General features: G+C 34.7%; 1 protein-coding gene across 7 annotated transcripts in view; it reads right to left on the bottom strand.

Annotated features, from left to right (window-relative positions):
* Positions 1–27,339, bottom strand: part of LOC116282436 (protocadherin-15-like) — a 504,558-nt gene that overhangs the window by 303,965 nt on the left and 173,254 nt on the right. For all 7 annotated transcript variants that reach the window (XR_012077458.1, XR_012077457.1, XR_012077459.1 and 4 more), the window contains one exon: positions 15,372–15,422. The gene's annotated coding sequence lies outside the window, so the exon portion shown is untranslated. The remainder of the gene's footprint in view (positions 1–15,371; positions 15,423–27,339) is intronic.

The following is a 27,339-nucleotide window of genomic DNA, read 5'->3' as shown; positions in this document are numbered from 1 at the left end:
AAATACAATTTTTTAAAAATCTTTCCAGCTGCCTTCAAGTACTTCAATATCAGGCATTCTACATTTATGGAATCAATCCTGGCACATTATTATTATTTTTTTTTAATTGAAGTATGGTTGATCCACAACACTGTGCTAGCCTCAGGTGCATAGCAAAGTGAACCAATCATACACACACACACACACACACACACACACACACACACATATACACACATTCCCCTTCAGATTCCTTTCCATTATAGGTCATCACAAGACACCAAATACAGTTCCCTGTGCTACACAGTAGGTCCCCACTGTCCATCTGTTTTCTACACAGTAGTGTGCATATGCTAATCCCAAACTCCCAATCCATCCCTCCCTCCCATTACTTCCCCCTCTGGCAACTATAGTCTGTTTTCCATGTTTGTGAGTCTATCCCTCGTCTGGAAATACATTCATCTGTATCATCTTATCATTTTTTTAGACTCCACATATAAGTAATATCATATGATACCTACCCCTCTCTGTCTGACCCTCACCCAATATGACAATCACCAGGTCCATCCACGTTGCTGGGAATGGCATCATTCCATTCCCACCCATGGCTGAGCAACGTTCCACTGTATACACACACTACATCCTCTCTTTCCACTAGACAATTTTTCAAAAAACTTTTCAAGTAAAATAATTAAAATTTGCTTCATGTAGCCTGTTATAGTTTCTCATTTTTACCTTTAAAAGTAATATCATAGAAGCCATGTTTACATGTTGAATTTTTCCCACAGACTCATAAACTCAGAAAATATCTACTTCGCCACTCAACCTTCTTAACCGATGTTTTAAAGAGCCAGAAAAGGATCAAAAATTATCCTTATTAAAAAAAGCTGTAAAACTTAATTAAAGTTCTCCTAATGTCTTAAGAAGGCAGTGAATAAAAGTCCATCACTATCCCCCCAAAACATGATTAGACTTTCATATAAGCCATCTAGTATTAGGAATCATGTTATTTCTAATGATATATTATCTATAATTACATTTCAAATATTTTTCTTAATATTTTCCTTTATTAAGAAACAGATTGTAAAAGGGTTTAAGAATTTGTTGTTCAGTGACTATACTGTTTTCCATTTTATTGCTCTACAGTCAAATTGTAAAGCAAAGCCATCAAGAAATGATCCTGTTCAGAACAGCGACATGATCATCTAGCTAATTAAAAATACAGCAACCTGAAGATCTCTTGTTGCAGTCCTGGCAGTTGGAGCTATAAGAAGATGAGGAAACTGAAAGTAAATGAGTAGGATGTTTTGTCACCGCAGCCACGGGTAGTCAATTTACCTGTTTAACCAGAGTCTGAGCTTCCGAGCAGTGATGTCCTTGGAGTGAATGCAGTTCATGCCAAGTTGATAATATTTGTAATCTAGTTCAGTGAGATGCAAGGGAGCCCACAGAAAACCAGCTGCAAATGATGCCAGCAGGGGAAGTCCTTCTGCGATACATTTTGACTTCCCAAATTGGAATTTAAGGCTCCAAAGAAATTGTTTTTTTTCTATCTGGATCCAAATCTATCTTTCAATCGAATAATCATCCAGGGACGACTGAAGCTAACAGCTACCATTCTGAATTTATTCTGGCTTACATACTAAAACTAAACTACAGCCCTTAAAAAGTACTTAAGCTTCATTTGATGAAAAGCTTTGGAAAAAAATAAATGTGTTTCAAAATATGACTTCAAATAGAAGCAAAATCAATCTCAGAATTTCTATGATACACATTTTATTACTATTCTACAGAAAAGGAATTTTAGAATAAATTTCTACTGGATCTTCTTTATAAGATGAATACTCTAAATGTATATATTCTTAGATTTTAAGTACATGGGAATCTAACTTATTTAAATTTGGAAGGTTTTCTCTAGACAATGTGAAAAAGATGAATAATGTTTTCAATCTAAGCTTTATACTTGGATGACAGGAGGTATCCCGAAGAAAATATGGCTTTGTAAGAAGCATTCACCTGCATATTTATGCATCTCACCACATACGTGCCTTTGAGAAAATTACCTTCAGGTAAAGGGAAAGAGTAATGTATTAAGTATGGATTGTAGCATTTTTATGTATTATCAAACAAACCTCATTAAACCATAGAAATTCTCAATTTGGAAAGGGGATGGTTTTAAAATAGAATGTAACATATAATAAACACGTAACTTTCAAATTATTTTTCCTAGCCATGGCTTTCTTTAGCAATTAATCAATAAAACTGATTGCCAGTTTTTCAGATTTGTGGATTCTAAAAGGAAACACAGCACAAGTGAATTATCAATATGGTTTTGCTTTAAGCATAATGATTTTATGTAAGTGGAAAATATATAAGAAGTGGTCCTGACTGGTGGAGAACTATTTTATGTTTCAGCTTAACTTATCACCTGGAAATAAATTACTCATAACTAAAAGGAACAGAATTGATAATCTGGTTATGCATTATTTGGATTAAAAATAAGATAGCATTATGAGATTTATTACCTGTGTGGCTCAAAGGGGATGACTCTGCACTCAAATCAGTTTTGTTACTATGATCACAGTTTGAACTCTGGGGTCCTAAATCTATGAGTGACAAGACAACAGCAGGAAAGGATGTCGTCAAAGTACTTCCTTTTTCCACGAGTATTATTCTTATACCTATGAAATTTCCTGTATTAGAATGTTAATCAATTAGGTGGTAGACAAGCATAGTGCCTTTTGTGAGGGGTAAATGACAACCTGAAAAAAGAAATAAATGCTTGACACTAAATGTAAAAAGACACATTAGATCAAATAAATGCACTAATCCACATTCTACCATATAATGAGGTTTGGAGGAAGAAAGCCAAAACCAATAAAGTACCACTGATTTTTATAACTTTGCTTAAAACAAACAGTAGAGGTGAAAACAAAAAGCATAAAGAGCCTTAATGGACTGAATATTTAAACAGCCTGTATGTGTGTATGTGCATATTTATAGCTTTTATCAGATAGTTCTTAGACATATTTAATCCCTCAAGACCATCATCTCAAGAGAATAAATTATTTCCATGGAGTTGAATCAGTGATGGCCAAGGTTTGAAAGTTGCATGTTTCAAAGAGTTTGAAGAGAGAAACAGGCCTTAATGAGAGTTTGTGGGACTACAAAGAGATGCACTGAAGTGATTAGCAAATTATTTGAAATGTCTTGAAAGGAAGAGTTTTCTCAGTGCAATATGAATTTAAACTAAATATGACTTAGGTACTCTGAGAACTAAAGCTAAACCCTGCTATTTGCATATCAGTAGAGTCATTTTACCAATTTCCATTTCAATATTCTTACGTATATTTGAAAGAGTCTTGATTCAATTACATATTTGGTTTAACATGAAGTATTGATTATCTCCAATTTCATACCAACTAGCACCCTTTGGTCTCTATTCACTCTGTTTATTTGCCTTAATAGCTCTAAGAAATAGAACCTTTTATACATACATATAATATTATGGCATTTATTGTTTTACTCTCTTCCCTCTAAGAATGCCAACCCTTTAAGAGCTCAGATTCCCTGTTTGCTTTACTTAGAGCCTTACTGCCAGCAACTGATATAATAAATGAATAAATGGACTGGAAAATTAAATGTGTAAGTGGCTATTACCAAGGAAAAGCCATTGATCCCTGGGCTAACAGCAGAAGAATATATTAGACCATTCATGGTTCTTTTCCTGGGTTAGGTGCTGGAGAGAAATTTCATACTTGCAAGGGCTTCAAGAAAGGGGAGGAAGAACAGACTTGAGTTTGAACACTTGACTCTCGTGTAGCTTAGCTTTAAGATCACTGAATTCTTGATAGGAACAATGAGGCTATTTGGACAACTTTTGAATTTTACCACAGTGTAAAATCATGCTATAAGAAGCTATCAAAATCAGCACAGAAAAGACATGTTTGTTCTGTTTAACTGTTCCACTGGGAAGAAAGTGATGGTTTAGAATATATGGAATTTTGCTAGCTTTGGCCACAAGGAGATAGGTAAGATGAGAACAGAACTCAGTCAGGAGGGAATAAAAGGAGAGAGGAGTGGGAGGAATCATGAAAAAGACCCTTCCAAGCAAACACAACAAAATAATAATTAATATATAAATAATAAAAATTTAAAATAATTCCATACTCATTTGGACACTACATATGTTCATATTTGGCTGAGTATAAGACATAGATAAGGTTCTTTTTGGTAGTGAGTTCTGCTTCTCACTATTCCATATTCTCTATCTTGACAATAGGATCTTACTGAGAGAAACTCAGAGAAAGAGCCCAGCAGAGACTAAATTCCTACACAGAGGAAGAATAAGATCTCAAGGACATAACAGTTCCGGTGTTCAAGGAAATGTAAATGCCTTTTGCGCCCCTGGCTGGTGAGGCTGGATCATCCAGTTATACTTGCCTAACAAGTAGTAAAAAGAAAAATCACACTCCTACGTTTTCTAGTTTAAAGCATTTTGGAGAGTTGAGTAACTCCACTAAAACCACACACCCAACAAAAGAACATACACACACAGTCAACCTCAACCTACCTCTCCATCCCTCCCTCCTTCTCCCTCTCTCTCTCATATCCAGTTTGCTTAATATAATAAGAAGTTATTATCAAAACAACTAGTTCAGTGAGCTACATTCTCTGGCACTGTTTTTATATATTGCAAAGAGAGAGGCATATCATTAAGTTAAGCAAAACTCACATGATGCCAGTATATTAAGAGATCTATATAAATATGATAATTCATTAATAGTTAACGATGAGAAATATTCCTTATTTATTTTATTTTACCTTTTAAAAACAAGAGTTTTTCATCATCCATGAAAACATTTCCTTAAATTGATTTCTGAGCTTATAGAACTAAAATACTTGGCTTTTCTCATTAGTTATCTAATATCTGACTTAAGAGAAATATCAAACTCTGGTTTTTAGAGTTGTGCACAAGGAAAGATACCTAAGAATTGTTAGACAGTTTACAGTTACTTCTTCCAGTAACCTAGTTATCTCAATAATGATTTGCCTATTATGTTTGCCAGTTTTCCTTCTTCTATATTCTACTTACTTTGGACAAACAAATCTTTTGAGGCAACAAACAGGTTTGTGCTATTTCTGTCTATATTTCTGAAGAAACAGAGGAAATTGTGTGTCCATTAAATTATGAATTCAGTGTGCACAAAAAACATATAATTTTGTGTTTCTTAAATTGTAAAATATTTGAACATTTATAAATCTCCTGAATAAGACTTTTTTTTTAAGTCTGTTCTATTAAAAACTACAGAGGTGCTTTGTACTGCACTTACTAGTCTGTAATGTCAAATTGCTAACAAAATTCCCAAGAAGGCCTATATAGGGAAGTAGGATGGGGCAGAGCTCAGCCAAACAGCTTTCCCACAAGTTCAAAAGTTCCATTTTTTGAAAAAAAAAAAAAAATTCCATTTTGGAAATTTTGTTGATGTCAGTGATTCTTTAAACACTATCCACAATGAATCCTTTTTAAACAGCTTTGTTGAGTTTTAATTGACAATGTATTCCACATATGTAAACTATATAATCTGACAAGTTTAGCATATCTAAACACCATGAAATTGTTACTACAACCAGATAATGAACATAACCATCACCCCCAAAAGTTTCCTCATACTTCTGTGTAAACTCTTCCTTCTTCTGCTCCTCTCTGCACTCTCCACCCCATATCTTGATTTTTTTAAATTGAGGTATAGTCAGTTTGCAATGCTGTGTTAATTTCTGGTTTATAGCATAGTGATGCAGCTTTATATGTATATATATTTCATCCCCTTTTATTGTTGAATATTTTATTGCACTGACATAGCAAAATTTGTTTATATGGAAATTTGGGTTGCCTCTAGTTTGATGCTATTACAAATAAAACTTCTGTGAACATTCATCCAAAAATCTTTGCATGAACATATGCTTTTATTTCTTTCAGGTAAATATTGATGAATGTAATGTTAGGGTCATTTAGTGGCTGTATGTTTAATTATTTCAAAAAAATGTCATGCTGATTTCTAAAAACAGTTGTGTGACACAACACTGTAAACTGACTATACTTCAACAAAAAAATATATATGGAAAAATAAATAAATAAAAGATAAAAACAGTTGTGCCATTTTATTAATTCTAGGCTTTCTAAAACATGGGTAGTGGGACATGTTTTAATTTGTATTTCCCTAATGATGTTGAGCATCTTTTCATGTTCTCATTTGTCATCTGTGTATGTTTTGGGGTGGAGTGTTTGTTCAGATATTTTGCTTTTATTTCATTGGATTGTTTTCTTACTGTTGAGTTTTCATACTTCTTTATATATTCTGAATACATGTCCTTTATCAGATGTGTAATGTGCAAATAATTTCTTCCACACTCAGATTTGACTTGAATCCTTTAAACTGCATTGTGAGAATGTAATTAGAATATGGTCTATCTTGTTAAATGTTCCACGTGTAGCACTTGACACAGTATGTTATAAATGATGTTTCCAATAAACCATGTATATATATTAACATAACTACATCACAAAGAGAAGACAAGTTATGTGCAATACGCATCAGTGACCTGGCTCACTCGAAAATCGCTGACTGTCAAAATCTAAGAACGCCCATATTTTTACTGCTAGTACGTTAATCAGTAACAAAGTAAATCTGGGGAGAAATGGTCCTTGATGTGAGACAGACTTTTGTGGAATATCAGTTTGGCTAATTACGTATAGTTCTGTCTACTTTATTCACATGCATAGAAGGGGAAATAATGCTTCTTTTATGTATTCTTAGGACTAAATAATGTAAGCATTCAGTACAAACTAGGTGCTTCCTTATTATCAACAGCATATTGATGATGATAATGCAAATTTGTCCCATCCTAAACACATACACATAAAGAAAAAATTCACATAAGAAAATAAAAATCAGGCAGACGTGAATTGCAAAGTATCTTGAATACCAGATTGTGGAGCTCGGCCCTGATCTGGGTATACCAAATTAAAACAGTACAGGGACACTGTAACTCTCTTCCTGCATGTAAGAGAAAAGCCTGATAAATTCAGCCATGGAAGAGTCATCCTGGCCTATAAATATCTGCTTGGGATTGTCAAGGACTCTAAAAATTCTGGTGTATATTATCAATAATGATTATTCCATACAAAATGATTCCAATAAACTAAGAGGCATATATGAGAGGCTGCATTGATAAAGTTTTAATATATTGACTATACTGAATCAACAGTTCTTACAATTTTTTAAAGAGAATGTGGTATGAAAAATCAGTTTTATTTATTATGAGGGGAAAAAATGCTACAGTTTCAAAATATCATTTGTACAGGGGATGGCAAAGTAAATCAAAGTCAAACTGCACGTGGACCACTCTCGGTGTCTTCAAATTAGAAAAAGATTAACTATTGAGGCAAGGCCACATCATTTTTAACCCTTCATTTATTAAACAACTGATTCAAGTGGAATAAACTCGCTTTAGAAATATTGCCCTTGGTAATACTGTTGAGACTGAGGGAGTGAACTTACTCAGAAAAACTCTCCATGTTCTCAGACCTGCACGAACATAGCTCAAGGCAGACTCTGGCCTTTGGAGTGGGAAGGTCACTTTGACAAACCTAGATGCTATGCACTAAATGTGATTATGAATCCTTAGTAAATAATTTCAAAATAAAAATAATGCTATCAAATATTAAGTGAGCCTGGAAAAAAAAACGAATAGCTTTATATTAATAGAGCTCAAAGCTGATATATATCTAAGTATAAATGTTTAAGAAGTACAGTTAAGGCCACAGAATTCCAAATATATTCAAGAACTGTGAGATATCTTACTGAGCTTAGCATCTAGTTTGGCAAGTAATACACAACCAAACAAAGCAAAAATATATATAAGTAAAATATAAAATTCAATGAAGATGAAAACTGCACACTAGTGCTTAATTTATGGACGGCAATATCCTCTTATCACGTACGGATGGAATTTCTTCTGGTTATTACAAGGATGGGGAAAGCATTAGAGGAAGGCTTTGGGGCCTTATGTATTATTGAGAGAACATTTCTCTCAGGTTGCATGGCTGAACATCATAGATCTTATGAAGTTGAGGACAAAGAACAGAACACCTCAAGTGACTGTAAAGTAGCACACGACTTCAGATAGCGTTTGTCTTTATGCATCAAAAATATTCATACTTCCCCAGCATTATACAGAATATAAAGTGGTTGGCCTGGCACAAGTGATCATCTAAACTGAATCAAGTGTTGACTTTTGTGACTGCAACTATCCCAGATAGATCATTTTTTTTAAATTGAAGTATAGTTGGCTTATAATATATTAGTGTCAAGTGTACAACATAGTGATTCTACATTTTTACAGGTGATGTACCATACAAAGTTATTACAATATTCTCACTACAATCCTATGTTGTATATACATCTTTGTGATTTATTTATTTTATAACGGTAGTTTGCACCTCTTAATCCCCTAGATTTATTTCACCCATCTCCTCACCCCCGACTCCCCTGTGGCAACCACTAGCTTGTTCTCTGTATCTGTGAGTCTGTCGGTGTTTTCTGTGGAATGTGCCTATTCATCACAGCCAATGGAACTCAGAGTGCGACTTCTCACAGAGTAAGGTGGAGGTCACAACTGGGCCCAGTCAGGATCACAAACCACACAGAGACCCAAGCATCAGATGAAAAGACCTGGGGACACAAGGAATGCCACAGCAAAGGCTAGAGGAAGCAGAGTGTCTAAAGTCACATTTTAAAAATATCCTCATGAGGTCTTTTCAGTTACACTATTCTCCACACTTCTCATCCCACACACTGTCACACACAGGCACACCCAAACACTTCTTGAGGGACTGAAGTAGGAGGAGGAAGTGGCATCACCAAAACACAGCTTGCTTGCTTTTTTCTTTCTTTCCTTTCTTCCCTTCCTCCTTCCTTCTTTCTCTTCCCCTCCTCCTTTCCTTTCCCTTCTTTTCCCCTCCCTCTTTCTTTCTTTCTTTTTCTTTCTCTCTCTTTCTTTCTTTCTTTCTCTTTCTTTCTTTCTTTCTTTCTTTCTTTCTTTCTTTCTTTCTTTCTCTCTCTCCCTTTCTTTCTTTCTTTCTTTCTTTCTTTCTTTCTTTCTTTCTTTCTTTCTTTCTCCCTTTCTCCCTTTCTTTCTTTCTTTCTTTCTTTCTTTCTTTCTTTCTCTCTCTCCCTTTCTTTCTTTCTTTCTTTCTTTCTTTCTTTCTTTCTTTCTTTCTTTCTTTCTCCCTTTCTCCCTTTCTCCCTTTCTCCCTTTCTCCCTTTCTCCCTTTCTTTCTTTCTTTCTTTCTTTCTTTCTTTCTTTCTTTCTTTCTTTCTTTCTTTCTTTCTTTCTTCTTTCTTTCTTTCTTTCTTAATATCCAAGGGAGACTGACTATTGCATAGACAGGCTAAATCAATTTGAATTGGTTTATCTATTTCTTCCCTCTAGTTAATAAGAACACGGAGGCTTGAGATGGAGGCAAGATTAGTTATAGTCCAAAGGGAAGAAATTTGTTTTTCTCTGTAGACACAAGGTTTCATTTTGTCAATAAATTTGTGTGATCTAGTGATAAGAATAATGTGAACTCATGAAGGACAGTGTGACAAAAGAAAACAAAATTGCCAAATTAAAATCATTTAAAAAGTAATGAATGGCTGTTGGTAAAAGGGACACACCATCTACATAAATAGAAGATAATGCAGTAAAATTTCCCAGAAATTCAATGAAGAGTAGAGAATAAACCAATGAAGGAAAAAAAAAACATGAGTACGAAAATTATTCTGGACAATTCAATCTATGGATTAAAGAAAGTAAAGGAAAAGGAAGCGGGGCAGAAAGAACACGGAGAAAATAATTCTAAAACAAAATTTTCCTCACTTAAAATCACATTTTAAAAACTGAGAGTTTCCAGACAGACTTAATAAGACATGTTACATGAGAAGAGTCTTCCTGGAATTTTCAAATGGTAATGACAAAGATAGAGGCTTGAGAGGGAAAAACACCCAAAGGTATAAGAATTAGGTTGGCCTCTAATCTATCTACATCATTAAACACAGGACTATATTAGGCAACCATCTACAGAGATCACAAGGGAAAAATGTTACAGTTTAAAAATTCTACTCCAGAAACTATATGGTTTATGTGTTGTAATCCAACAAATATAATTTTATACTCTTAGAGGAAAGATATTTTGAGATACAAGGACCCAGACAATAAAAGAACAAGGTATTCTTTCTAAATAATCCACATGAAGACAGACAATTAACAATCAAGGATTATTAATTAATTAGAAACGATATATTATAAATGCACAAAAAATGAGAATTTTAACAGTTAACATTTCTGTGATTGCTATTTGCTATAATTGAATATACTATTTATTAAGCATTTACTACATGCTAGACATTTTGTTAAGCTTTCAACTATACTAATATAGTTATAAGAAGCTCTGTAGATCATTTTGAAACCATACAGGACCTTGTGGGACCCTCCTAAGTACAAAGGCCTTTCTATGCACCTCATTTCTTGTTTGTAGAAAAATGTTTCGACATCCTAGACCTTCTCTGAGTTCTAAAGGGTGGATTCAAACAGTAATTAGAGGAATGACGAAATGTAGAGAGAAACAATAGTCCAAGATGGGGCCCGGTCCTGGTTCCCCCTCAGGGGATATGCATAACAATCTGATACAGAGCTTTTTCTCCTACAGCAACTAAGGCCCCCACCCAGCGGGAGGATGGTAACCGCCAGCTGAGCATAAGCACATGGACCCCTGACTGGCTGGAACCAGAAGGCTGATGACTGAGATTCCTGGAGCACCACCCGGTTACCTCACCACCAACCCATCAAAGGAGGGCTGCATACCCTGCAGCCCTTCCACCAGATTTTGCCTGTGTAAAGCTTTCTCCCCAAATGCATCGGGGAGTTTAGTTTTTTTGAGCATTAGCCATCCTGGACACCTTGTATGGTACCTTGCAATAAATGCTGCACTATCCTTTACAGCAACCCAGTGTCAGTACATTGGCTTTACGGCGGGCGGGCGAGCGGGCGAGTTTCAGTTCAATAACAATCTGTGTGTGATACGTACTTCCAGTCGCAGGTTCTGTCCCAGTTTTCTCACTGATGACTTACAGATGTTAAATAATGCATCCTTGAGAAGGGTAACTTTCCTTGGTGTGTGTGTGTGTGTGTGTGTGTGTGCATACTTCAATGAAAAAGTTTATAAATATTAGTAAAAAAAAAAAGAGAGAGAAGGAAAACAATGACGTTTATAACCTTAAAATCATAAAAATTAAGGAGTTGGTAGGTCAACATTCTCTAGTCTTCATTTTACCAAATAAAGAGTAAAAAGTTCCTCGTTTATATAAAATACAACAATCCATATTTTGACAGGTAGAAATGTTATGAAATGTCTGAATGTAAAAGCAGCTCTGAACAAGCAATCAAATCTGATTCTTGACAAATGCTAAGAATGTAACTTTATGGAGAAGAGAATCGGCTTAAAGATTCTAGCTATTTTGTTGTAATGTGTCAAACATGTCTCCTCTCACTGGTAGAGGAGACAGATAGCTAGACATGAGCAGAGGAAGGGGGATGCAGGGCAAATGGAAGAAATTGGACAGAAAGGAAAGACAAGCCAAATGCAGGAAACCACACATCATGTGAGCAGCAGGGGTCCCTGGGCAGAGAGAGAAGAGCAGGACCGCTGGGCTGATAAGTGGTCACACCTTTTGGGGTGATAGGCGGCCCAAGCCAACAAAGAAAGGTGGAAAAAGGCAGGAATCTCCAGTGTCCAAAGGTAAGTTTTACTTATTACGCCCTCATTTTAATAAAATAAGCCTTGCAGAGTACAAGTACCCATCATGTATCAACGCCATTACACTCCGATCCAGACTAAATAAGAACAAACAGTCCTTCTCCCTTTGGGAAGGTAGAGTTAGGATGAAAATCAGGGAATATGACCCCAAACTCTTCCCTCCCTAATGAATATTCCACTGCCCAAGAAACTCAGGGCAGCCGCTCACCTGAGTCTGCCCACTCTCCCCTTGAGAGTGTACTATTTATCCCTTAATAAATCCTCACTTTACTTTCTTAACCTCTGCATCTTGTCTCTGAATTCTTTTGGGGATGGGACAAGAACCTGGACACCGGCTACATCTACCGGCAACATCACTATGTCCTTGCATGTTTGCCACATTTATAAAAACCTCTTTGTCTGCTTCTCATGAGAAGAGACTCCCTTTAATAAATTATCAATTAGTTCCTTAACAACTACTTTTGCAAAGCATACATATATGACATGGCCATCTTGATTATTTGGATTCAAAATCATTTTTATTTCATCTCTCTCTTCTCATAGAAATATGACCAATCTCCCCGGAAACTTGCCATCTAGCTAGGGAGAAAACACTAAAACAATACAAAGTCAAGGACAGTACTGTGCATTAATGAAGTAATAGACTATCTGGTGCTGTTAGAAAACAAACAATTTATAATATGTAGTTATTTATAGAGTGTATGTGACAAGGGTTAATTTACTTGGGTTAGCAGGTTATAATGTGTAGCGAAGAATTCATAGGGGTCAGGCTCGAATGAGGCCATAAGTGATGGTACTGTAGGTATTGAGGAATCTAGAAGTGACTTTATAAACAACATAAGCCAAAGCAAACGTTGTGTGAGCTAGCCAGACTTAGGGGTGGAGGATAAAACAAGGAAAAAGGAGATCGCATCAGGAGGTAATTTAGATTAACCCAGAAGTTAAACGTCAAAGTCAAAACACCCTGGAGTTCAATGATCTGGTATTTGACCGTCTGTATGATAAACAGTAACTAGCATAAGATGAAGACGACTTTTATTCCTATGTTAAAAATACAGTTATCGCAACAGCCAGCAAGAAATCAAGGTCCATAAAGAAATAAAACTTACGACACCTGAATGAAGAAAGGCTGTTTAAAAAAAGCATTACAAAAATAGAATAGATAAAATTTACCAAAGCAGTCATCTTCTGCTTGACTAATGTCCTTTGGGTTTGCACATAAGAAGTAGGGAATGTGAAATACTCTAAACAGCTCTGTAAGTCTGCCTTACAAGCACTGATTAAAAGAATCGAATACCAAATGTAACCAGATTTTCCTCTCATTTGTCTACTACTGAGAATACTATTCTCTGTATTTTCTTATCTCCATCACTTTCAGAAGTTCTCTTGCTATGTGCCTATCTATACATATTCATCACCTTGACAGCATAATCAAGAATAAAAATTCAGATAAGAAAACATGATGTGCATTGCTTTATCTTTTAAATATGGAACATACACAAAAACAGACTTACAAAGACAGCTTCTTAGAATGAACAGTGAAGATAAGCACAGTGTATCTTCATTTCTATCCTGATAAGCATAGAGCAACAGCTCATAGTAATCACCTAAGTTGTGAATATTCTTAATTCCTCCTTCTTCTGAACGTCAGTAAAACAGAGCCCACCTATAAAACATCCTAGATATACTGCCTAGGTAATTATAATTCCACAGATTGTTCATAGCACACTACCACTCAGGCAGTGAGAAGACTGGTCCAAACACACAGAAAGAAAAATTTAGAAGCCGTTGCAGTTCTTGAGCTGACTGTCTCTATTGGACTCAGACAAATATTTCAAAGACAAGGGACAAATTCAGTATTTGAGTATGTTCTTCCACCAGCTACTGTTCTCAGAACAACACTGTAGTGAAGAGGGCTTTGCCACTTTGCCTTGCTTCCTGTATTTCATTTGTCAGACTAGTCAACTTTATTTTATTTTTTTAATTTCACAGTATTATGCCAACTAATAGGATTTCTAAAGACGGTAAGACATTTCTTCTATAAAACCTTATTTTGGTTAATTTGGGATTGTTTTATTGCAAGATAGCTTTCTATTTTTGTTTTTAATGATATCAAGGATTGAAAGAATACTTTATTGTTATTATTTCAAGGTATATTTCACTAGAAAAGATATGCACAGGGATGTTTTTAAATCAAATAATGAATCTACTGTTATTTTAAAATTTGTATTACCATCAGTGATAAATTACTTGAAAAGAATCTAAGAGTATCAAAGGGTATTTTTTAAAGAAACAAAATAGTTGAGTACAAATGCAAATCAGTTGTCATTTAACTTTAAGTTTATTTTCCTATATTCAAGTTGAAATATGCATTTAGAGCTCTACTTATAAAGCGCTCACATCTAATCTTGTCTCCTTCCAAAACCAAAGGAGAAACAATTGAGAAATATGAGGCTTGAAAAGATTCCAAATTCTTCTACACAGCTGTCGACTTTTGTAAAAATTCTGATGAGAAGGTAAGAATGAAAACACAACTAAGATAATGAACCGTGATGCTTCTTCCTTGATTTATCTCCTAGACTAAGAAGTAATTAGCTTTCAAAATTAAAATAAAAATAGCTCACCTCCTTGAGCTAGATTTTTATTTGTAATTTGAACCCCAAGTCACTCGATTAAGACCTTTCAAAAGATGTGTTTCCTGTCATTCAACTTTCCTAAAAACCAGAACCTTGCGGACTGGCATTTACTTTTCATATTTTAACATCTCTGCCCTTCCTTCTCTCCTGCCTTCTTCCTAACAAGCACTCAACCAAGAAACCCTGACAAGAGTCTCTTCAGAGAGAAAAGGAGCTGCAAGTAAATGGATCTGCATATCAAAATGCTTTTCTTCTTAAATACAAAATTTTCCCCCAGCATATATGAAAAACAAACAATATTTCTACCATTAATTTATAGTTTCAGGTAAAACACAAGTTCAATTGAACATTAGCTGTTTTTTAATGACTCAAACCATTATACATTGAGAATGAAAATATATATATATGTATTTAAAAAAAGAACTCAACGTCTCTTAATATCACTACACACTCAGATTTTTAGATTTTATGTTTTCCCTGACATTAATAAATTCATGCTTCCCATGATTTTGTCCTTGTGGCTGTTGGATTTGGACAAATGTTTCTACATGAGGTCATTTCAGTCAATCAGCTGCAGCATCACAGGTGCTTCATGCTATTTATCAAGAAAGGCTTTGTTGGATGACAGAGACACTAAGACAACTAAACATTGGTCTGTTGTCACAAACAACTGACAACCGAGAAATGCAGCATATGGTGGGCATCTCCATGCAAGAGGGTTTTCAATAAAAACAAAAGAACAATCACAAGGTAATTGCCAATATATGGATGATGGTTTTAAGTTGGATCCCAAAACCAAGAATTTACTTACGATTTTCTTTATGAGATACAACTCTCAGTTACTATTGACATGAAGCTTAAATGTAAACTTCAATATAAAATAAAATGCTCCATACCTTATTTGGAGGTCTTGTGCATGGCATTCAGAAACACGACATTGCAAATTCCTGTAAATAAAAAGAACTGATGAGTCAAATGCATCTTCAAATTTGAATTTGAGCAACAGTTACAGAATTAAGGGAAAACTAACTATCAAATATTTCCTTGTAACTTCTGATACTAATATAATTTTATAAATTGCCTTATACATTCTTACAGATAAAAGCAACTATAATGTGTGTCTATAACATTTAAAAGTATTTCTTCTGATTAAATATTGTATTAACAAAATTTTCACATGTTTTCAGGTCCAGATAATGCATGATTTTGAAAGCTAATTCTTTCAATTTCACAATAAATATAGAAATAATGCATAAAGAATATTGTGGCTAGGTTTGATAAACAAGATGTCTTAACTAGGCTGGGCAATAAATACATTTAAATATATTTACCAAATACATAATACAATGCTTAAAACTGAGAAATAAAACAGTTTATAGAAAAATGTTCCTTCTTTCTATGTATATATATTCAGTATGTTAATTTATTCAGGAATGCAAAAGTAGTAAACTTCACATTGAAACAGACTGGTGTTTTGAAGAAAATCAAAATAAAGTTTTAGACAAAATAATTAAAACAATAATTTGCTTAGCATTATATTTCATATCTTGAAAAAAATGTAATATTTATTGTTGGCTTTGGAACAAGAGTTAATATCTGGGACAAGATAAATAAGCCATCATTTAAGCTGATGTTAACAATACATTGTCTTTAAATTTGTCAAGTCTTTTTTTTTTTTTAGCAATTCTAACTTCTCTCAGAAATGACATGAAGTAAAATATCTAATTCAGTGCAGCCCCATAAATACGAGAGCACGTTTCTTTTTAAATTATAGTTCTGTTGAAAACATAACAGAAATATTTTCTATCTTTAATATATAAAACTTATATTTATAAACAAAATATACTGTATGAAATATCTTTAGTTTATAGCATAGTGTAACATATATAGAACATCTTTATAGATAATAAATAGTATAAGATATTCTTTCTAATCCTAAAACCAATCAACACTTCAATATAACATGTTCACTTTTGTGTAAATGTTTAAATGATAAATTAAAGTAGATCCAGATATATTTGTAAGTACTAAATATTTTAACATAAAAACAAAATCACATATAGTAAAGTAAGAAGAGATAAGATTACAGAAGTGGAAGACACACACGCACACAATCATAGAAGCAGAAGGAAACTTGGAGAACATGAATATTAAACCCCACATTTGGGGGGTATAAAATGATGCCCTGTAAGACAATTTACTGTTTAAGATCATGTAGTGCATTTTCACAGGACTGAAATTAGAACCCATCATAAAAGGAAGTACTGTCACTTTTAGAAAAAAATTACATGAAAAGAAATTCAACTGTACGAAGTTCCCATAAATAATTCACTAGCTGTACTTAGAATATTTACTTGCGGAAATCAAATGAATATAAAGTGAACTTAAATTATGTCCTAATATGTTAAGATGAGGCAAAGATCTGATGCTTAAAGTTGTTCCCCCTTAAGATGTTTTTAAAAATCTTTAATTTTTAGCTAAATATTTTCCAGTTTTATTATTCATCACAAGGATACAGAAATGAATGTTTATATGTGATTCAATGATCCTATATTTGTTCTTCAGCTGCAGCAAAAAGTAAGAAAAACATGTTAATACATTTATAAATCCATCACTGGAATTGCTTAACTTTTAGTTCATTACAGACAATTTAATATTTACTAGGACTCATTACATTTCATCAAAGGAGTGACGTATTTCAAATACGTAATCTCACTTAAATTAAACACGTTTCAGTTTCTTAAGATTGTGTTGTTGCTACCAATTGCTTAAACATTTTATTTATTCATTTAATAAACATTTATTCATCACTCTTTTGCTTGTGTAATTGGCATTTTTCTAGACACCTGGAATGTATCAGTATACAAATTTCTAAAAATCTGGTACTCTGGCAATTACAGTAGAGCAGTACAGAGAAAATAATCAATACACAAGATGCATAAAACAAGTAAATTATACACAATGTTAGAAAATAGTAGCTTTAAGGGTGAGAAATGGTCAGGATAGGGAAAAGGGGTTGTGAGTGGGGTGGCAGAAGCTTGTGACACTGAATAGAGTAAACCAAAGGGAGATTTGAACAGAGCCTTAAATAATCCGTCTAATTTATCTAGCGTCTATGATTAAGTTCATTAGCTTTTTGTTAAGGTGCTATCTAAATTAGTGAATAAAATTAAACTTGTTTAAATTTCAAAAGGAAGAAATTAATTTTGTTTCTTTTCTTTTGTGCATAAAACTATTTGGGTACTTTGCATTCTACATACAGACTTCTGAAGGATTGTCTTTGACATTAAAAACACTGCTGTCACTTTTCTTAAAACACAGACGCATTGCCAGGATATGTCCCCATCTGCTTTAACAAAAAGGGTGTACATGGAAATGGATAAAATGACAAGGTGCTGTACGCATCGGGCTCAGTGCTGTACGAAACATGGAGCAGAAGTTAACTGTAAGTGCCCCAGTCCTTGTCTCAGTTCCAATGTAGAAAAGCTCTGTTCGGAAAATATTTCGCTTCCAGGAACACCAAGCTAAGCTCCTTAAAGGCACTCCTTCAGCTTGTAATGAAGGAATTAGGATGCCATCTGTCAACCTGTAACATTCTGGTCGCTTTAGGGATCAATTATTAAAAGACAGAGCACTAGATTTTAGCATCCACTAAGATATTTTTGTGCTCTAAGCCTTTTGATTACAACTGTCAAGTAGATATTAGAGAACGAAATACACATATCAAAGCTGAAGTTTTCTTGAATTGTTCAATTGATTAAATTTTAGTGCAGAGACTCATCAATCAGTATCAAGTCTCTATAAAATAGCTCTAGTTCTACTTCTGAATCTAGATTTTGGTGTTTATAAGAGATAATTTCATCATCTAATGATAATATTCATTATAATACAGTATCATTTCCTAACTTTTCAGCAGTTAACAAAACATACATACATGCACGCATATTATGTATTTTATGAGCACATAATCTTAAAAGACTCTTTACACCTTAAATGTCACTTTTTTCCCCAGTATCTACTCATTGTAATTTACCCGGCATCTACATTGAAGCTTTTATGAAATTTTATATGATTGATATAATTACCATCGCTTCTGCAGGAAAATCCCACTGAAAATGACTTGATAATATCTGTCAAATAATAATTAAGATCCTTATCACCTTTTTCTAATGAACTGGTTTGATCAAGTAAGACTTAATATTTATAGTCACTTTTTTCACATCTAACATATGTAGTATTATCAAAAGTTTTAAGAAAAAAGTATATAAAACATATTTAGGAAATGTTTAATTTCACTAAGAAGGAATAAAGACTAATTTCTTCTCAGCAACCAGTTATAGTTTTATAATTATGTGTGAAGATCTTCAAGATAAATATCTGTTAATAAAACTTACCCCATACCCATATTAATAAATATACACAAAGTATTTCGGAAAACATAGTAATACATATTCTCTAAAAAGACAATAAAAATCACAGTCACAAAATCACCAACAACAGTTTAATGTAACTGAAAGAAACTAACAAAAAATGTTTGCTTTGCATATAATAATAGATTATATTTTATGATACTGAGTTGTTTGGCTTGGTAAACTTCAAACCCACTTTCATGTACCATCATATAGGATAAGTAAAAGAAATGTGGATGCAGGCTTCTCTATCTCATTTGAAGGAGCTGACACAATGACACCACAAACCAGGAGATGCAGCATTTCCATACTGAAATATCAAATGTCATGACTGGGGAAGCACAGATCCCTATTCCCCAAAAGTGGCTGTGATCGCCTCTTGATATAACATAAGTTTACTGCATGCCTGAGCCCAGCTGCACCCTATCATTTGCTGTTTATTCCCATAAATGGCAGAGATGGAAGGAAAGAGCTCAGGTTTTAAAGATGCCAGAGATGTACACTTTCATGCAGTTACTGGGCTTTGTGTACTCCGGTGAGCTGCTTCATCTCCTTGAGTGGAAGGTCCCTCTTTCCCTATCAGGGAGATGATCTTTGCAACACATGTACTACAGAGCCTGGCTCACCCAACAAATGAATGACTTGTATCTCTTTTCTTTTAAATTATACTTTGTTCTCATATTGGCCAAATATTTCTATGTATTTTCATTGCCCTTTCCTTCCTAAAATGCAGAAAGAGTCTTTTCTAAAGATGTTGGTGGGGGGGGGTGCAAAGGAAAAGGAGTGGGTATGAAAGGAATATCACTGTAATAAAATGAAAACTACAGTGTATCTTGGGAGAGAGGTGGCTACATCATCAAACAACTGAAGACGTGACCCTCTGAAACCAGAACGTCAAACTTTGTAACCTTCCAAGTGTTTAACAAGGTGGTTGCAAGGCATTACTCATTACCTCTGTGTAAACTGAAGCTAACTTCTTTATTCACTGGCTTAAGGAAAATGTACAGAATCCATGACCATTCAGATTTCCAAGTAAAGCAGTCAAGAATATAATAATCAGCTTATTTCCCCGAGTGTTTCTCTGAAAAGTCTGAGTGTGGTACTGTGACTGCAAAAACAGAAATAAAACCTAAAAAATAAAAATAAAAACAAAATCAAAGCAGGTTGTGTGCCAAGTCATGTTTGCATAAACACAATATTCTGTACCTCTTTGTTTTATGACAGGGTCTCAGTAGTTATCCACACGATATGGCTCATTTGTCAGGACAATATGAAAAGCGAGGTCCCTCCCACAACTCCAAGAAAACAACAGGCTGCCAAGCCAATGGGTGTAACTGGCAACACCAGAGTCATTTATTCTCAGTGTGCTTCAGCCCATCAAACAGTATTATTATAATGGCACAAATAACAATTGCCTTTTTTGGACGATGTGTTTTGTCTGGTTTTAAGTATGATGTTGTTCTATTTCTCTTAACGAGAAATTGATGCCCTCAGTTTCTTGCTTTTATGTATTTGATATATGTCAAGGAAGTAATTTCATGCTCTGAAATTAAAGATAAAGGCAAAGCAAAACTAGAAAGTCTTGCCCTTTGGGGCTTCTTTCTTCTTTTTAACTTGAGTTTTGTAAAATTATTAGATGACCTGCAATGGAAGTATATGTAATGCTATTTTCTTAGAATCATTATATTTTCATTTTAAATCTTAAGGTGGAAGGAAACTCTGAAATGAATGACTTCTGCCCTTGTCTGTAAGGTTGTACTTTAGACAAGGAATCCAGTAGAATTTCATATTCCATCTAAATAAGAACCAGAGAAGGGGATACCTAATTACATCTTGTATCTTTGATTGCAGCAGCCAGAAATTTACATCTATTCTACATATTTTTCCCTCCTAAGTTAACCTGGTGTGCAGGTTTAATGATGCACTGTATTTTAAAAAATCATGACTTGAAACTAAACCTACATGATAGGCACAGTAGGGTGGGAGAATGGTCCCATCACTATCCCAACTATGTCACTTCCATGAAGTATTTGCCATGATCCAGCTACCTAACAGTAAAATGGTTCTTCGTCATGCTCCACCATCAAACCGGACCACTTTGGTGTTTTAAAATTTAAAAAAAAATTGAAAAATAAAATTAAAAAAAAACACAAAAAACTACCAATCAGGCAAATGAACAAGCAAAAACTGATTTCTAACAAGTCTCACATTTCATCATACCACTCCAGCCACACACCACTTTCACAGCTCTGATAAATTTCTATGTGTCATGCTGGGTACTGTGACTCATCAGAAGGGCAAGAGGTGGAGTCAAGACAAGGCCAGAGAACGGGTGTAAAGAGAAAAAAAAAAAGTTAAAATATGAAGAAAATAAATCAATTTTTTAAACTAGCTTTTCCTTACTGAACATCTGTTACATATTAAGCACTCTGTATTGCCTATTTTGGTTTGGGCTCCGCAATTTTACACTAAGAAACAGAAATTGTTATCACGCTTTCAGACTCATGAGGACAGTGATCTCAGAGATGCTGTTCAAGGTCTCACAGTTAATGAACAAAAGGCAGAGCCCAGATTTGGTCTTGAAGTCCAGGTTCTTTTCTTGGTTGTTCAGTGTCACGTTATAAAGATGTTGACACACTAAAACAGAACAGTATCAGAAGCATTTCTTTTTCCTTTCTCTCAAGCAAGGATTTAACAAAAAGTTGAAGTCAGAAGTTAGACACAGGCTTTAATCCCTTCAAAACTGTTAGCCATTATTTTCTTATCATAAATGCATGTAAACGATGTTGTCTTCCTTTCACCAAAAATACATAAAACCCTAGCAAACCCAATGAATTTAGCTGAGAAATGAGGAGATGAACACAGCTAATACAGGTTCCAAAAATGCTGTCAAAGAAATAAATCATGCATTTACAACTTCTTCGACACCATCCGTCATTTCTAATGCAACAAGTTAATCAGTTATGTTCTGGATCATTGCTGAAGGTTTGTTATGCTTCAGACTGTATCAGATGACTTGCAGACATAAGAAATGCCAGGTCCTAGGACAGTTACAGAAAGTCAGAGAAGACATGGCTTTTCAAGGAAACTGGGTCAGGAAAGAGGACTGCTATAATCCTTAGAAAGCTGGATGAAGGGGCGCTGTCCTACATGAGTGTGAGACTCAGTTCAGCTCTGCGGGAAGGAACAGGGATGAAGATCTCGGACTCATGCAAAGCTTTTCTGTTAAAACTATGTTACACATATATATCATGAGTACAGAATTTGTTCCCTCTCAGAATTCATTTTGAATATAATAAGCCCTTTTTAATGGAGCAGATTAACAGATTTACTTTCTAAATATGCTCAGATTTACTTTCTAAATATATTCAGATTAAGCTAATTTGGTTAAGCCCATTCTGTCTCACATGTGGTAACAATGTACAATCCAGAGGTTTACACAGAGGGAAGTCTCTAATAAAAATAAAGGAACAAGAGGCAAAATCCTTTACTTCATCCTAAGGTTAGACTCAGCTTCTACCAGCATTAACCTACCAAAGAACTAAACCTGGTATTCCCTAAGCAACAGGGGAGAGAAGTCAAAAGCTAGTGGTTCAGGAGTTTCCTACGTAGCAAAGAGAATCCAATGCTCAATGTGGAATTAAATAGTGCCGGAATATTACCCACATCACTGAAAGTCCACACAAGAATTATCAACAGTGGAGGACCTAGGTATCTTTTTCTTTCTGGTTCTTTAAAATACAATCCTATCTGGGGTGGGGGGGCGGTGTCAGAAATTGATTAGATCATTTTAGTTTCCTTTCCACTTTAATTTCGACTGCAACAATTACAATACACTTCCATTCTAAAACAGTAATTTCACCAAGATCAAGTTAAAGTAAATAAACAAATAGATGCCTACAAAAATACATACATATACCTATAAAACAGAGTTCAAAGACTGAATTTTATTTTGTTTCTTTCTTTGCTTAATTTCAGAATTAAGACTCCTGGATTTGTGTGAGAATTGCAAGAGATAATGGAAGTAAAATCTTTAGCACAGCGATAGGCCCTTCACTGACTCTCAAAAACAATCTTCCTCCATCATTCCCTTGTCAGCTTGCTTGGAAAATAACTTAGAGAAGAGTTAGAGAGGGTGCAAAATGTTTTTTTGAAATACAAAAGATAAAGAGCACAGGTTGATAGAAAGGCATACCCTGATACAATATAATACCACACAGCAAGTATGAGTAATCAGCCACTTTACATAGAAGAACATCCCCCTTCTGTATATACACAGGAACAATTCAAGTGACTTTTTTTTTTTTGCTGAAAAATGTTCAAAATCCCACCATGAATCCCTCCATCTCTGAAGCAGCAGTTTAGACTCTAGGCTATACTTCCAGTAAAACATGCAGTAAGTTATAGGAATATCTATTTCCTCATAAAATTCTTAGGTCTTAAGATGCAGAGGGTATGCCCTGATAATATTTTTCTCCTCAGAACCTGTCATGTCACCTGGAAAATAGCAAGGGACCAATAAATGTAAGTACAATTGCAATGTACAGTCCACAAACCACAAGCCTAATGGGTCCACGGGGGACCATACAGCCTTTCATGGCAAAAGTCACAGAGAAGAGAGAAGAGATGACTTTTTCCAGAGTCTATATTGGTATGTCACTGGCTACTCAATCTATAATATGAACAATATTTTTCTCTGTGAAAAACAGGATACAGTTACCAAACAAAAAAGCCAAAATGCATTAGCATCATTATTATATTACATGCTAAATATATTCTACATATATTCCAAGTATGTTTCCAAAAGAATGACTCTGGAAATCTCTGATTTTCACTAAGCATAGATATATATGTCTTTTCTCCTTTTATTTTATTCTCCGAAATATATTGAGAAGAAAGTGAATAAGGAAGCAATCCTTTCTCCACACACATTGAATTCCCGCCCCACAACCCCACAAATAATCTTCAGCATTTTCACTTTTGTCAAATGCTTTCCCAGTGTACTGTCCTATGAGAAGGACTTCAGATACTGAACTTAACCTCTATTCAAAGTCTTTATCTGTGTTTTCACTCTCTGGTCTACTGACCTCTACCCTTTGTTCCACACGAACCATCACCATTATTTTGGTTGTCATTATTGTTAAGGCCCCCTGGCAAACTCTTCTGTGGAACTGGTGCTCTTCAAGAAAATATGAAATGTACTCTTTGCTCCCCAAATTGTCTCTTAAATTTGTTTATGTCTCTAAGTACAGTAATAGCTCAAATGATGTGTATTTATATGATGCAATCGTATGATTAAGTACAAGTGTTTTTTGTAATGTAAAAATTTCTGAATTCAGAAGGACATAGTTTTTAAGAATCGATGAGGAATCTGGATACCTATATCACACCCTATGAGAGCGGGGCATTCTCAATGAAAGGCAGGACAACCCCAAGCTAACCTCAGGAAGTAAAAGACATTGAATTCTCTTTCTTGGAAAAGCCTGCACCTGCAATGCTAGGCCTCTCTGGCAGAATTATCCTTCCCCTGAGTAGAAGAGGCAGATTCAGAATTTCTCAGGGATCCAAAGGTTATAATCCGAAATGCTTGCCTTTGTCATCAGTATAGTCTTCCCTGTACCAGGTGGGGAGAGCTGTATTTTCCTAAGTAAAGCCCTTGGTTCACTTTTCATTTACTCTAGCTCTGAAGGTCAGAAGAAGGTGGCATTAGAAGTACCTTTTGCTTTCCTTGTATTTGGGTATCTATGTTCTCTGCTTAATAGCCTGCCTGGTTACAAATACGCGACCTTGTTCTTCGTTTCACCACTAAAGGAATAAATGACTCTTGCTTGGATCAGACTTAAAGCAATCACCTTTGAGACTCCAACCCTGACCCTCAGGATTGAGATCAGCATTCTATGTGCTTCCCGTGTATCTTATATTTACCCCCAGCAGACCATCTAACCATATTGAAAATTCAGCTGACTATCCCTCCATTTTTCTAAAACCACCTTAAGTGTAGGCACCATGTCATGTTTTGCTGATTTTGTTCTCAGTATCTAGCACAGGGTATGCTAAAGAACAGGTCTTTATTAAATATTTATTGAATAAATGAATAAACTATTAACTATTGAATAAGTAAGTAAGTGGAAAAACAAGGAATAAAACAGTAATAACTAAGAAGAGATTGGTTGGAGATTGGTTCTCAGCAATAAATGTGACTGCATTATGTGAGCAGGGTTCACCCAACATCATAGCGCAGGGGCAGCTGAGACCAGTCAGCAGACACTGTAATTACTACAGGGTGAGTGAGGCTAGTCAGAAAGAAGGTAACACAAAGCTATGACAGAGGTGTGGAAAGTGCTCAGGTAACATGACAGGACTGGTTGAGAGGCATGAAATAAACAAAAAGAGATTGTTCAGGGAAGGATGAAAAAGAACACTGCTTTCAGTATCTTTAATGATCCAGTCTATATTTTTGACTCTTCCAGTTTTTTCTGGAAGCTCCATTCTGAGGCAAATCATTCAGGTTTTAAGGTACAGTTCCACTGGATAAGCACAGATTTTATAGAAGGATGTCATTTCTCACCATGGTTACTTTTGGAGGAAGAGACAAATTCTCTACAGAAGCTAAACTTCAGCTGATATTGTGTCAAGTATGAGTAGTTTCTGTTATAAGTGATGGAAATCCTAAATGATAAAGATTGACTGGCGGATATAAATAGCAGTTGAGACACGGCTGGAGGTACAGGTTCGAAGGATAACAGCAGGACTTGGTTACTCTGCTCTCCTAAGAGAAAAATACTAACAGTTGAAAGAGCCAGAAGAGATGAAAATAATGGGGCTTTCAGATGTAAATTTTAAAATCTGCTCTATTAAAATAAGAGATGGTTATAATTTATATTCCCATTTGTAGGTGAAAGAAAATTAGATACAGACAGGTTAAGTTAGCCTAAGTTAGCCAGCATTACTCAGCTTGAAAAGGGCAGAGCTAAGATTCAAATCAGAGAACGTCTCCGAACTCCCCCACTGCTCTGACTTGCGTAGTTACTACATGAGCCAATGAAATACAGAGCTTTATACAAATCCTTACTCATTGTCTCAACTGCCTTAAGTCTACTAAGTGCTTAGAGGAAGGATGTGAAATAAAAATAATATAAATGAGTAACAGAAACGAGGGCACAGAGAAAATGTGAGTGTAGAAAATAAAATACAAGGATGATCATGACATTCCCCCGCTGCAGGAACATTTGCCTTGGACATCAGCCATTACCATCTACAGTGAGACAAATTTAACCCCTTTTTCTCTCACTGAATCTTACAGCTGTACTTCTCAATTATCCTGTGCTTGACTCAAGGTATTTTCTTTTGGGAAAAAAAGAGGGTCACAGCACACACATACAAAAAAAAAAATCCAGTCTACAATATCTCGAGGAATTAAAAATAAACCTAAGTGATAAAGAATGGAACTGGAGGGAAGTGATTATGAATTTTGGAGTCAGAAAAAAGGAGACACTCTAAGAACAACAGCCAGAGAGAAATAAGACAAAACAAGACGTTTTCCTAGTAGCCAAAGCCCAAAGAAGGTTTCAGTGTATTAGTAAGTAAGGTCTCAAAAATGATTAGGGACAGTGTCTTGAGTGAAGAATATCTACAGGCCAATAAACAACAAAAGGCAAATATACACAATGGGTATAAAGACTGTAATTCAAATACAGCAAGTAAATGATAGAAGGAGCACAGTGGCTACAGGGAGGCACAATGAAATTTTCTAATATCTTAATTAATTCAATATTTAAAGTTAATAAGAATTTAATTAAAACAAATGTTAAACTTTTGGCCAAATTTTGGCAAATTTTACTGTATTAATCATCCATAGATTTTAAAATGTAGCTGCAAACTACACTTTTTAAAAAAAATTATTACTAATTATATTAGTGCAGGATGTGGAGATAGCACATGACATGTTGATCCTAAGTTTTAATAATATTTATTTATTTTTATTTTTATCTGTGCCCTTTTTATTTCCTGTTTCATCTGTTATGATCCAGTGAGTACCATCATATACTATTAAATGTTAAGGGTTTTCATCCTAAGGTGTTTAAACATTATAACAAATGCTATACTAGTGAAAAATACGTATTTCACAATGATATGAAAAGCAGAGTTACACTGTACACCTTAAACTTACACAATGCTACTTATCAACTATATCTCAATAAAGCTGATGGGAAAAGATAACAAAAAAAAAATCCTACAGGCTTTCAAAAACAAACCAGAGAAATAGTGCCATGCTGAGACTGGAGCCTGACACAAGGAACAAATAAGTAATATGGCCCTGTATCTGTTTAAAATGTTGATAATTTGCTCATTGTGGATATTTTGTATTAATTTTGATTATTAAAATACTGCATCAGAATGCTATTTTGAAAAAAAGGACTTTTTTATATTATTAATAAAAAGAGAACTGTTGCTT

This window comes from Vicugna pacos, chromosome 11, assembly GCF_048564905.1.
Source record: "Vicugna pacos chromosome 11, VicPac4, whole genome shotgun sequence".
NCBI lineage: Eukaryota > Metazoa > Chordata > Mammalia > Artiodactyla > Camelidae > Vicugna > Vicugna pacos.
This window is presented reverse-complemented; position numbering and strand designations above follow the sequence as displayed.